The sequence below is a fragment of the Miscanthus floridulus genome, chromosome 10, assembly GCF_019320115.1.
Source record: "Miscanthus floridulus cultivar M001 chromosome 10, ASM1932011v1, whole genome shotgun sequence".
Taxonomy (NCBI): domain Eukaryota; kingdom Viridiplantae; phylum Streptophyta; class Magnoliopsida; order Poales; family Poaceae; genus Miscanthus; species Miscanthus floridulus.
In genome coordinates this window covers 120,199,018-120,213,004 of record NC_089589.1, presented here as the reverse complement: position 1 = coordinate 120,213,004, position 13,987 = coordinate 120,199,018, and the positions used below count along the sequence as shown (strand labels likewise).

The 13,987-nt window shown below is 41.9% G+C and overlaps 1 long non-coding RNA gene across 1 annotated transcript; it reads right to left on the bottom strand.

Moving 5' to 3' along the window:
• Nucleotides 1–8,039: 8,039 nt before the first annotated feature.
• LOC136485519 (uncharacterized) lies at nt 8,040–13,986 on the bottom strand. Its single transcript, XR_010766464.1, has 3 exons — nt 13,867–13,986; nt 13,610–13,788; nt 8,040–11,973 (listed from the first exon to the last, which is right to left on the bottom strand). It is a non-coding gene; the product is annotated as an uncharacterized lncRNA (long non-coding RNA).
• Between the last annotated feature and the right edge of the window lies 1 nt (nt 13,987).

Sequence of the window (13,987 nt, the reverse complement as noted above, 5' to 3'; positions counted from 1 at the left end):
TGACTCACATTGTACTCATTAAGCATAGACCTTGTCATATCAATGAGTGTTCTATTCTTCCTCTCAACAAGGCCATTTGATTGTGGAGTGTACTTGGCTAAGAATTGATGTATAATTCTAAATTCATCACACAACTCATCAATTCTAGTGCTCTTGAACTCACTACCATTGTCACTTCTAACTCTCTTGATGGTTGTTTCAAACTCATTATGAATACCCTTGACAAATGATTTGAATGTTGCAAACACATCACTGTTGTCCACTAGAAAGAATACCCAAGTGTATCTAGTATAATCATCCACTATCACAAAGCCATATTTGTTACCACCAATGCTAGTGTATTGAGTTGGCCCAAACAAGTCCATGTGCAATAACTCAAATGCTTTACTAGTGCTCATCATGCTTTTCTTAGGATGGGTGTTTCCAACTTGTTTACCGGCTTGACAAGAGCTACAAAGCTTATCCTTCTCAAACACCTCTTTCAAGCCTCTAACCAAGTCATGCTTAACCAATCCATTCAATTGTTTCATTCCAACATGACCAAGCCTTCTATGCCATAACCAACCCATGCTAATCTTAGTGAACAAGCATATTGACAATTGAGCTTCACTATCATTGAAATCAACCAAGTATAGATTCTCATATCTAAAGCCTTTGAAGATCAAGTTAGAGCCATTTACACTTATGATTTCTACATCATGTACCCCAAATATGCATTTGAATCCAAGATCACACAATTGAGCCAGGGATAGCAAATTGTAGTTCAAGCTCTCAACAAGCAACACATTGGAAATGCTCATGTCATTGGATATTGCAATCTTACCAAGCCCTTTGACCTTACCTTTGCCATTGTCACCAAATATAATACTATCATAATCATCATTGCCATTGGTGTTGACTAAGTTGAACATTCTTGCATCACTGGTCATGTGTTGAGTGCACCCACTATCAAGAACCCAATGCCTTCCTCCGACTTTGTAATTGACATACAAAAGAAGATCAATTCTTTTTAGGTATCCATACTTGCCTGGGTCCTTAAAGGTTAGTGACCAAGCTCTTTGAGCCCATCCATGGTGTACCAATGAACTTAGCTTTCACACCATTTGTACCCTTAGTAAGCACATAGAAAGAATTAATCTTAATTGAGGATACATTAGCTTGTGACTTCTTGTTCATGCACTTTTGCTCTACATGACCAACTTGCTTGCAACTAGTGCAAAACCGACCATTGTTCTTCACAAAGCTAGTCTTGTGAGGAGCAAAGGCCGCCTTGCCTTTCTTGGGGTATAGCCTAATACCTCTTTGTAGAGAGAAGCTCTTTGGCTACCCAAGCACATAAGCATGCAGTCCTCACCACCATAGGCTTTGCCTAAGGCGCAAGTGAGCTCATTGACCTCCTTCTTGAGGGTCTCATTCTCAACTATTAGTGAGGCATCGCAAGTAAAATTATCACTACTAGATGAGGTAGAAGTATATGTACTACAAGAAGGGCTTTTGGGAGCAACAATGACAGGGTTATAGAATGATTCATCAATTATATCATAAGTTAAGCCTTTGTCACATGTTATAACATGCTCCTTCTCATTTTGCTCATTAAGTAAAGAGGAATGAGCTTTTTCAAGCTTCTTGTGAGCCTTGCCAAGCTTCTCATGGGCTTCCTTTAGCCTCTCATTAGATGCATTGAGCTCACCAAAGGCGTGCTTAAGGGCTTTTAGTTCCTTACGCAAGCTTTTGCATTCCCTTCTTTTAATGTCAAAGTGTTCTTTAGCATCATCTAGCATGTCAAGTAGTTCATCCTTAGTTGAAGAGAGTTCCTTAGCATGTAAAGTAGTTCTTTAGCATCATCGTCACTATCACTTTCATTTTCATTTTCATTATCATGTTCCTCATCACTTTCATCATCACAAGTTTGTACATTAGTGGCCTTAGCCATAAAGCATGATGGAGTGTCGAAGAGAGAAGGCTTCTCATTGATAGCAATGCTTGGAAGAGCCTTCTTCTTGGTGGTCTTGTCATCATCACTATCATCATCATCACTTGAGGAAGCATCACTATCCCAAGTGACCACATATGAACCACCCTTCTTCTTCTTCTTCTTGATGGTCATATTGTCCTTCTCTTTCTTTTCCTTGTTGTCCTTCTTCTTGCTCTTCTTGTTGTCATCATTATTGTCGCTATTGTATGGGCATTGAGCAATAAGATGATCCTTGCTTCCACAATTAAAGCATCTTCTTGACTCTTCCTTATTCTTGGATGAAGACTTCTTTCTTCTAGCACGGTAGCCCTTCTTTATCATGAACTTGCCAAATCTCTTCACAAAGAGAGCCATCTTCTCATCATCCATCTCATCAAAGCTCAAGTCTTCATCTTCACTTAATGATTCTTGCTTTGCCTTGCCCTTGGATGATGTGGCCTTGAACGCCACACTCTTCTTCTTGTCATCCTTCTTGTCATCTTTTTTCTCCCTCTTTACTTCCTTCTCATCATCATCTCTATAAGCATCATCAGTCATGATATCTCTCAAAATTTGGTTTGGTGTCATTGTGTCCAAACCGGTCCTCACTAGTAAGGTGACCAACATGCCAAATCTTGTAGGTAAGCATCTCAAGAACTTATGAGAGAAGTCCTTGTCGTCCACCTTCTCACCAAGTGCTTTGAGATCATTGACAAGCACTTCTATCTGATGGAACATGTCCGGCACACTCTCATCTTCCTTCATCTTGAAGCTAGCAAATTTCTCCTTGAGAATGTATGCCTTTGCACCATTTATTGCCTTGGTGCCCTCGAATGATTCTTCCAACTTCTTCCAAGCCTCATGAGCCATCTCAATGTTCTTGATTTGCTCAAATGTTCTCTCGTCAATTGCATCATGAATGACACTTAGAGCAATGCCATTGTTTTGGAGAAGCACTTCTTCGGCCACGGTGGGATTCTTCGGATCGGCAATCTCCATTTTGGTTTCTACCACCTTCCACACCCTTCTATTGATTGACTTGATATGTGTGGTCATCTTTGACTTCCAATATGGATAATTTATGCCATCAAATTGAGGTGGCTTCTTGGTGTTGTTGATTTGAGCCATTTTGACACCAAATGTTGTTAGGCCTCAAATCACAGTGACCTCAGCTCTGATACCACTTGAAAGGTCCTAATGGCTAGAGGGGGTGAATAGCCTACTAAAAATTTTTACAACAACACTTAGTAAACCGGTTAGACAATATATGAGGAAAAGCGAGTGTTGCGCTAGCCTACTAAAAATGCAAGCCACCTACCACAATTCTAATTTCTATAGTCTCTATCCACACAATGGCTATGTCACTATATTAAGTTAGTGTGCTCTCAAATGCTAACTAAAGAGCCACACTAACCAAACTAACAAGCTCTCACGACTAGCTACACTAAAGAGCTTGACAACTAGTTTGCGGTAATGTAAAGAGAGAGAGCAAGATGGTTATACCGCCGAGTCGAGGAATGAACCAATCGATCACAAGAATGAATACCAATGAAGACCAATCACCTTAGAATCAAATGAAGACACAATGAGTATTTACCAAGGTTCACTTGCTTGCCGACAAGCTAGTCCTCGCTGCGGCGATTCACTCACTTGGAGGTTCACGCGTTAATTGGCATTACACGCCAAACCCTCAATAGGGTGCCGCACAACCAACATAAGATGAGGATCACACAAGCCATGAGTAATCCACTAGAGTACCTTTTGGCTCTCCGCCGGGGAAAGGTCAAGAACCCCTCTCAATCATCATGATCGGAGCTGGAGACAATCACCAACCTCCGCTCGACGATCCTTGCTGCTCCAAGTCGTCTAGGTGGCGGCAACCATCAAGAGTAACAAGTGAATGACGCAGCGAAACACGAACACTAAGTGCCTCCAGATGCAAACACTCAAGCAATGCACTTGGATTCACTCCCAATCTTACAAAGATGATGAATTAGTGATGGAGATGAGTGGGAGGGCTTTGTCTAAGGTCACAAGGTTGCTATGTCCATGCAAATGGCCAAGAGAGTGAGCTTGAGCTGGCCATGGGGCCTAAATAGAGAGACCCCACAAATTGAGCCGTTGGCTCCTCTATCCAGTGAAACACGAGCTGACCGAACGCGCCGGTCAGGTTGACTAGATGCAGGACCCCAGCGTCCGGTCGGCCGATGCTCACCACATGTCATCAGCCTCAAATGCTGAGCGTCCAATCTTAACGGCTAGTCTGCTTCATGCCATGTGTTAAGTTGCGACCGGACACACTGCTCAAAATGACCGGATGCTCCATCACTGGAGTCCGGTAGTTTCCAGTAAGGCACCAGAGCTCTTTTTTTTGACCGGATGCGTCCAATCGTCCGCTCCTCCTCTTCTCTGTGCGTCGCCACATCAGTAGGACCGGATGCTAAATAGTGTTCAGCCAGAGTGCAGTCACTTGTGTCCGGTCTCAGGCCGAGAGTAGCCTGAGCACACCACTGATTTTATAAATGACCGGACACTGCTCCCCCGAGTCCGGTCACCACGAGACTGGCGTTCAGTCACTGTTTTTCAGTGACTATCACCTCCTTCACTTCACCAACTTCTCCACCCTTGCTCAAATGTGCCAACCACCAAGTGTATCACCTTGTGAACATGTGTTAGCATATTTTTCACAAATATTTTCAAGGGTGTTAGCACTCCGCTAGATCTTAAATGCATATGCAATGGGTTAGAGCATCTAGTGGCACTTTGATAACTGCATTTCGATATGAGTTTCACCCCTCTTAATAGTACGGTTATCGATCCTAAATGTAATTACACTCGCTAAGTGTCTCGATCACTAAACCAAAAAGCTCCTATCAATTTCACCTTTGGCTTAAGCTTTTTGTTTCTCTTTCTTCTTTTCTAAGTCCAAGCACTTGATCATCACCATGGCATCACCATCATCATGATCTTCATCGTTGCTTCACCACTTGGAATAATACTACCTATCTCATGATCACTTAGATGAACTAGGTTAGCACTTAGGATTTCATCAATTCACCAAAACCAAACTAGAGCTTTCACTGGCGTGGCAAGGTTTTCCACCTGGAAACCGTTGTCCACTATGGCAGATCATGCCGCGCCGATGCATGTGGCGCGGCATCATATTTTGGCCGCGACAGGGATTTAGGCATGGCCAAACGGGTTAGGTTTAAAAATAAAAAAGCAACGGTGTTAAATTTAGAATTTGTTTAAAAAAAAGTTGAAAATAAAAAAAATCGCGGCGGCCAGATACATGGAGTCTGCATGAAAACCTAAATTATATCCAACAGTGTACATTTAATAGCTCATCTTAAAATGCATCTGGCATCCAAACAAAACATGTCAATAGTCAAATAGATTGGTCTCGTCGAGCTCTACACATCCACGGTCTCTGATCTTCCAATACGACTTGCAGTTCAAAAAAAGTCATTTTTTTCCTCCGATCCCTAGTTCGGGTACTATAGCGGCGGCACGGCCTTGGAACGGCGGCGGATCCAGTATGTCCCCGTGTGACGGCGCGGGCCAGAGCGACAGCTCAGCCTTGGAGCCGCAGATCTAGTGGCGCACAACTCCCTGAGCGGCGGATCCAGCTCATGGCAGTTGCACTGCTGTTCACGGCTGGGAATCAGGCTCGGGGTCTGGGGGTGGGCTTGACGATGAGCTCGGAAACCGGCTCGCCAGCAGGCTCATGGATTTTTTTTTATGTTTTATTAATTAACAGAGGCAGGCATCGTTAGGTACCCGCCTTTATAGTTGCTACTTTTGTAGATGGATAGGGTACCACACCCGCCTCTGCGAAGAGTCTCAGGCGGACTGAATGATACGCATCCTGTTGTTGTGTCAGTTGATATCGTCTCCACCCAAACCTCACACACCATCTTCGTCGTGGATTCCGGCAGACCTAATTAACCTGCACATTTGATGCAGAGGAGCCCTCACTTAGCCACAGCAGTGTGATGGATAAGACAGCAATTCAACAACCACTAATATGATTTTTGATACTAGTCCATCAACCTCTACGATCTAAAATTTTAGGAAAAATATTAGTTATTGTTTAATACATATGATTAATAGGAAATTACTTATATTAAATTGTATGCTTTTCTCTTTGTTTATTTTCTGACAAAATAGACATAATAGATACTCGTAGTGTATATCCAGTTATCATAAGCTTACTAATAAAATTTTTCCAAGGGACCAATCAATACAATTTTTTCCACTCATATTCACATTTTTGCTTTATATGGTACCTTTGTATATTTTAAAAATGCATTTTTATGCTAGTGATGGACAGTAGAAGAATTAGAGAAAGGTTTATTTGTGGATGCTGGTGCTGATGGTTCATCAAGACATGAATAAGTGAACACATATTAATTCTATTTTGTGGCAAATATAGATTCAAACTTGTACTCTGAGATGATGTTTTTATACTAGTGTGATTATGTTTATTTTAAAATTATTCTGGTCATTGGATAATTGCATTGGTTGAGACATATTTTTGAGCTTAACGAAGGTTTGATTTTGTATATATGATGAAGAAATCAATAATCATGGTACAATTATTTTGCAATAGCTATTTAATGTCTAGGTACGAAACGAAAAAAGGCGCTGGCAAAAAGGTCCTCGTGACAAAAAAAACTAAATGCAACAACTTTTTGTTGTTTTCATTATCCATTATTGCCACAAACTTTATGTGTTGCTATAAGACATGTTTACAACCGACAATAATTCATTGCATTACCATTTCTTGCCACCAACAAATGAATGTGGCAACAAGAATCGAAGCACAAGCTAAGAAACAGGAAAATGGGCTCTGCCCTGCCCTTGCCAAACCAGCGAAGTCGGTTCCCCTATAATGCAGCTTGGACAAAGTGCCTGGCCCCGTGAAAACTGGTCAGGCTGGTTGTGCTGCCTATTCCGAGTCTGGTTTGTTTCCAAAATGATTTTGGAACTTATTTGTCAGTAGGAAACTTGTGGGACGTGTAATACTCGGGTGTTAACCCGTGAGATTTAATCCTTTTACAGCACATTAACCGGTAAACTGTGGAACTTTATCTTTAGGTTTAAAAAGTTTGTTTTTGGATAAAGTGATTTATTAAGGTGAAACAATAGAGTTAAGAATGTTTGGTTTCCAAGAAAAGAGATGTAGTTTTGCATAGTTATAAAGGTGAAAAAAGAGAAAGAAATAGAAAAACAAAATAAAGCGTAAACAGTTTTTAAAAAAAATAAAAATAATATCAAAATTATAATAAAATACAACAATAGCAATAGTAAAATGAAAGTAAAAAAATGGAAAGAAAAGCTATTTAATCCCGCCAAACGCCTAGCGATGGGGGGCTGAACTCGAACGCGCGTTCGCGGATCGCCCGCAGTGGTAGCCGAAACGTGAGCCAAGTCCCGTGTTTTGGAAATCACAGCTTCGCGTTTGCTGCCTCGCCTCCCAACTCCCGTACGCAGGTGACCCCGCCGGCTCGCCCTCCTGTGCGCGCACCGCCCCATCCTCCACTGTCAGCGTCTCCCTCCGGCCCAGCCCCCGCCTCCCCTAGACCAGATCCGTGGCGGATCCTCTCGTGCACATGGAGGTGGCCGGACTGTGGCGCCTGGAGCCTGCATGCGAACTACCTGGAGCCTGGTGGCGGAGGTGCGGAGCCGCGTCCTCTTGTGCTCGTCAGGGGCAGAGGCGGTCAGGCGGAGCTGGCGAGCCACGTCCGCTCGACCGATAGAGCGGAGACGCGCGGCACGCGAACTGCCAGGGGCGGCGGCGGAACGGCGCCACGGCCCACGGCCTTGCCGGATCTGGCCTCCGGCCAGCGGCCTCCCTCACGGCCGGCCCCCTCCCCCACCGCCGACTCCCTTTATCGGCCGTCCCACCGTCGATTTTGAAGGACATGGACATAAATAGAAACTCTTATTCGGGTCGAGTTGCAAGGCTATATGCTCACATGAAAAGTAATAAATAGTGCTTACATAGTTTGAGAAAAGTCTAGAGTTTATAGTACAAAATGTCCGACCCAAAATAATCGGGACAGCTAAACACCCAGCTTAGACTCTACATATTGTGAGTTATCAGATAATCCTTGTAAGCGAGACTCGTATAAGCTGAACCAAACAGGGCTAAGAAAGGGCGCCGGCCGAGAGGCCTTCTTGGCCTGCTGAGCAGGCATCCTCGGCCGTGCGACGCCAGCAGCAGCAGCTAAAATAAAGGAAGCTGGAAGAAAAAAAAAAACAACCCGGCGCTCCAACATTGTCGAGAAGGAGAGGCCCGCACGCGCACTCCTGCTGCCGCAGCGCCGCATGCGTCCTGCCGTGAAGCGTCAGCGCCGTCGCCTTGGTCGTGCGACCAGGTCGCCACCCTCTCCTCCGCGAATCCGGGGTGTATCGGGATGCACAGTTTCATCGTACGCGGTGCTGTGCTTGCACGCGTCACCGTCCTGTGCCGCGTTGTGGCGTCGCTGTGGCGACAGGGACGGACCGGTTCCTGGTCGGCGTCGCTCCTTGCCCGCAGTTTCCCAAAGGAAAATCTTCATTTTCCTTTTTTTTCCTTTGTTGGGAAACTTCAAAAACTCACCAAAAATCATAGAAAAATCAAAAAAAATCCAGACAAGTTTTGCTAGGTTAATAAAATTGCCCTCTATCCATAGATGCCATGTATCCTGTTAGGTTGTGCTTTTTCCGTGGGTGTAATAAATTGTCCTTGCATTCCTTGTTTGATATAGTTGCCGTGACAACCGAGAACGTCCCGGAAGCGGAGCCGGAGTATAAGAGGTTATCGAGGACTACAAAGCAAGCCCCCATGCATTACCCATATATTTCAAAAGTATGCATTAGGTGGTAGTAGTTGGTTAGAATCCACCTGCGTATATATTTGGGCTTGCTCGGCCGAACTGAATAGGGTTACTAGGTTGTGGCTTATTGAACTGAATGTGTCTGCATGTACTGTAGCTGCTGCTACCTGGCAGCCGTAGCTGCAGCTGCAGATAAGGTGCAGCCAGCATAGCCGAGCAGGCTGATTAATACCATGAACCTTACAAATACGACACGATTCATATAGAGGTTTCAAACTACATAAACGTCACACAATGTTGACATAGCTAATAACTGGAGACCAGGCAACAGGGCATGGTTGTCCTGGGTGCTATTTCTTTGCCGTGCCTGTGTCGGTCAAGGACCATTCATTAGTAGTGATGTGGCATGTTTGAAGGTTCCAAACACATAAAAGGGACTGAGTTACAGTTGACCGTGAAGCTTAGTACTTTCTTACGGCTAAGGCGCTCAAAAAGTTCACTGGAGTGTTTCTTTGACCACTTTAGTAGTCGTTTGTAGGTGGGGAATGTCTATGGAAAAACTTAGGGGGCGTCCAGGACGGGCTACCTGGGGTGGGTTCCCAAGTGGTCAGGTGATTTCGAGCCTTGGTCCTACGTTAGGAATGGCTGCCTTGTACAGACTCTTTTGAGAAGTATGGGTGTGTGTTTGGAATTATCCCAGCTGGATGTACATCGATTGCAATTGCCACCCTCTTCGGATATGAATACCACTTGTCGCACTACTGCCATTGTAGTAAGAATTATAATATAATGTGGTGGCGAAAGAAGAAAAACTCTGGAGGTGAGATGCTTTGATTGTTTTCCACATGCTTGGAATAGTGCAGGTGCTTACCTAGAATGGTTAAGTAATGAACTTGATGTGACTGCTAAAACTTTGAATATAAGGATGCACTTTAGTCATGCTTTCCTAAAAAGTTAAATGAACCAGCAAACCAAATAGCCCCAGCATATCAGTCACATTCGAGAAACTATTCCCACCTAGTCGGGTAAGTCCTGCTTGTGGTGGGCGAGTAAGTCTATGATTAGTGTAAATTGGCGGTTCTACCATGGGACGCATTCTAGAGTTGTTTCCCATTGAAATAAGACCAACCCCACCACTATATAAACGAGAGGATCACGGCCGATTGATGAATTCAACTTCCAATCGTCAAAAAGCACATCTACTACTCCTTTTACCCTACTCTCTCTACCCTTGTTGTTCATCACCTCTCTTGACGGGATTTGGCGGCATTCTACGTGGCCATGCCGACCCTATGATTGCCTCGCTGTGCGCCTCCCTGACAGGTCTTCTTGGAAGGTGTTAGGAGTCTAGCCGGTGAAGAACGAGCGATATCAGCCTAACCGACTTGCTGGTTGGCTTCGCTGATTTACTGGGTTCTTGTTGCGATCAAAGTCTTGTGCAACCTCAGGCGTGCTAGCCTTTGCTGGTGTGTGACCTAATTCAGCGTCAACAAAGGGGATGGATCCATGGAGAAAGTCAGCGGTGGGCCGAGGATGTCCGTGAATGGACAATTCCTTGAGAAAGGCAGCATCACTCCATGGGAGGGGATGGACCCAAGGAGAAAGTCGGTGGTGCGCTTCAGAGACGGAGGTGGGAGAGAAGCTGGATGTCAACGCATAGGGGTGAGTGTAGAGAAAACCTGAGGAGCCGTGATAGGGGGAGAAAACAACGCACGGAGGAACAGAGTCGGGCAAAACGATGGTGATACCACTTCGGTCATTTGAGTTCTATGTCACTTACAATTTAGGAGAGATTTTGATATTTGACTCCCAATTCGCGAGCCTTTCAAGATTTAACACTCATTTCACAATAACATGTAGAGTCAATCTGAGTCATTGACAAGTCGGTCATAGTGACAAATGCTGAAAAGCTAACGAAATGGATGTCAATTTTTGAAATTAATACGAATGGCCAATCTGAGTAAATGACATGGGTCATAGTATCATATGTTGAAAAGCTGACGAATTGGATGTCAATTTAAGAAATTTCACTATTACATACAAGATTTGTAGAGGTGGCTACCTGTCTGTCTCTACAGGCAGCTGCCCAAATGCCCTAAAGCTCGATTTCAAGAATTTTTCATAATTTTTTAAGCCCAGGTCACGCGATCTTTATGTTTAAAGACAAAACATCCCGGGTACAAGAACTTTGGTTTTAGTCATTTCTCCATCCGAGGTCTTTTGAGAATTTTGATTTTCAAAATGTGTGATCTCCAAACTGAAGTTTGGAAGGACAAATGATTTCTAATGAAAAACTTATGAGCTGCAAAGTTGTGTATCCCTTTGAGATCGACAACATTAATTTTGGTCATTTCTCCATTTGAAATTAAACAATTTTCAATTTCAAAATATACAACTTCAGATAGAAGTTACAGGCCCTAAATTATTTCAAATAAAAAATTGATCAACTACGAAGTTATAGATCTCTTCGACATCTACAACTTTGGTATAAAATTTGTCTTCATCTGTATTCATTTGAAAAATTTATAAATTTACTATGTTGCGCCTATTTTTTCGAGACTGCTAGGATTTCTAGCCACCTATAAAAAGCCATTTTAGAGATGGCTGATATATATTTCCACCAGCCCCTAAAAATATCTCTATTTTCAGAGATGGCTGGAAATCTAGCTGCCTCTAAAAATATAATATTTAGAGGCGGTTGGTATTTTCAGCCGCCCTTAAAAGTTGAGGCGGCGTCTACAAATAAATTTCTAGAGACTGGTCATTTTGGAAACCATTTCTATATACGGCTTTAAATAGAGCTGGCTCTACTAAAAAATTGTGTTGTTTCTATAAATCTATTCTGTAGCAGTGTTTCTCAAAATTTACATGTACAGTAACTACCATGGCTATCTTACGAGCAATTGGGTGGATTTATTATTATTGACCAACTATGCAGTAACAAAAAAGACTGTCGAATACATTTTATTATATAGTGATAACAAAAAGGACATATTTCATGTAGGACTCCAAATGAGATGAAACTTATATGTTTCCACTATGCAGTAACAAGGGCCATCTTTAATTTCCTCGCAAATAAAGGTCTTTTAATTTCCACAATAAACCTGTGTCGTGGTAGAAATAACAGGGCTTCTTTTATTTCGTCCTGACCTCCTTCAACATTGAAATGTTACATGATCAACGTAGATGAGAGACCTAAAATTCGATGTAGAATGTCAGCGTGAACATTGTGTCCTTCATGGTTTCTATCTTTATAGTCAAATTCGGAAATAATTAGCGCAACACCAAAACCTATTTCTTAATACTAAGGATGAGGCAATGATTAATTAGGCCTATGACGGTTGCTGTATATGTTCTAATTAGGATGATATATGGTTCCTCTCGCCCGGAGAGACTAAGATAGCATGATCTTAATTGACTACTACACAAACAAATTTTTTGAGACGCTTCTTTTCTTAGAGGTGGCTCCATCAAGCTAGAACCGTCTCTTATGGCGGTTGGTGTTTCCAGACTCCACGACAAATGTCCTATACTGTTAGATGCTTGATAACACCAATTGCCTCTAAAAAATGCTATACCAGAGGCGGTTGGTCCACCCTAGAAATAGAGACATTTTTAGGGGTTGTTGAAAATCAATAACCGTCATTATAAATCGATTTCTAGAAACAGTACATAACTTGACCCGTCTTTAAAGATCGATGTATCAAGGAAATTGTAGCTTTTCCTATTTTATTCATATGAATACGATTTTGTATTAAATTTATAGATATTTAAGAGATTTATAACTTTCTAGCTGACGACTTTTCATTGATACGATTTAGTCCCAAAATTATCTTTTAAATTTCTAGATTTTGAAATTCAAAGTTTTGATTTTTCAAACGAGCTCACATGAAGATGTGCCTTAAAACAAATTTGTCGTGCTTTATGGGATCCAAAACTTTATATTTCAAACTTTTTTCATTTGTAGTCATTAAGTGTTCAAATGTTCAATACAAGACTCGTTGATGTTGATAAAATAGGATAGGATCATTCACTTGGAGAATGCTTATAAAAATTTGTACTTCCCCAGCGGGCTTACCCCCAGATTGAAATCTCTTTTGCTATTTTTTATGGCTGGTTTTCACTTTGTGGAAAATAATTTTTAGAGATGGACCATGATACCGACCACCTATAGAAATTGATTATTAGAGGCAGCCATAAACATCACCCAGATTTTGAAATTGATTTACTAGAGGCAGTTTATGTCCCCCTCTAGAATATATTATTTTTCTACAGACGCTGCTAGAGTAGATGTTGTTGGAAGACTCGCCTCTAGACATTAATTCTTACGGTGACTAGAAATACTAGTGATTTTTCCTTTAAGCAGTGACAAGCAGAGCTCCTAGTTTTTCTCATTGCCCTACTATTTTCTTAATCAAATAGACAGAGCACCTTATTTTCAGTTTCCACTGTTTTCCAAGAGTAGCTAATAAAAAATGTAAAAAAAGGAGGAGCCTAAATAAAATAACAAAAGTGAAGAAAAGAGTAGCATGAGTAAGATTCTCATATTATTTGTACATATATATGTATCTATGTTTGAAACTCCTATATTATTTCCCGAAGCAATATAATTTATTTGGAAGAATCCTTAAGCATTAATTGCAATGATGAATTAAATGTATTTTTCCTAGGCATAGTTCTGTCTTCATAAATTCCTCGATGTTCATTTTTCTTGTTTTTAGCAGGTCGAAATAAGACAAACTGACATGTAGAGGTCACCTTTGGCCATTTAATATAGTATAGTTTGATATTCTGAACTGGAATCTCATTTTTTCCAAAATAAATTTCATACCGCCTCAATCATTGTCCGCTGAGGTCGTTGATAATTTCTTGTATGGAAGGTCTGTCACGCTGATCAAGCTCCACACACCGTAGACCAATCTTAATACATGCCTCGACTTGAGAGAGACCATCTTCTTCTAACTCAGGGTACTCGGACATTATTTTCTCCAGTGTCCAGTTTTTTTTTACCTACATATAAATTCAAATTATGGTCCTTGGTATTATACTACCAATACAACTTATAATATGCCATATTATTTTCCTTACTTCATCTATATATTGTCTGGCATGCTTCTGGTCAATGCTGGAACTATTCTTTTTCTCTCGTCACGATCTCCATTATAATTAGGCCTAGGCTGTAAATGTCTGACTGGGCCGAGATTTCACG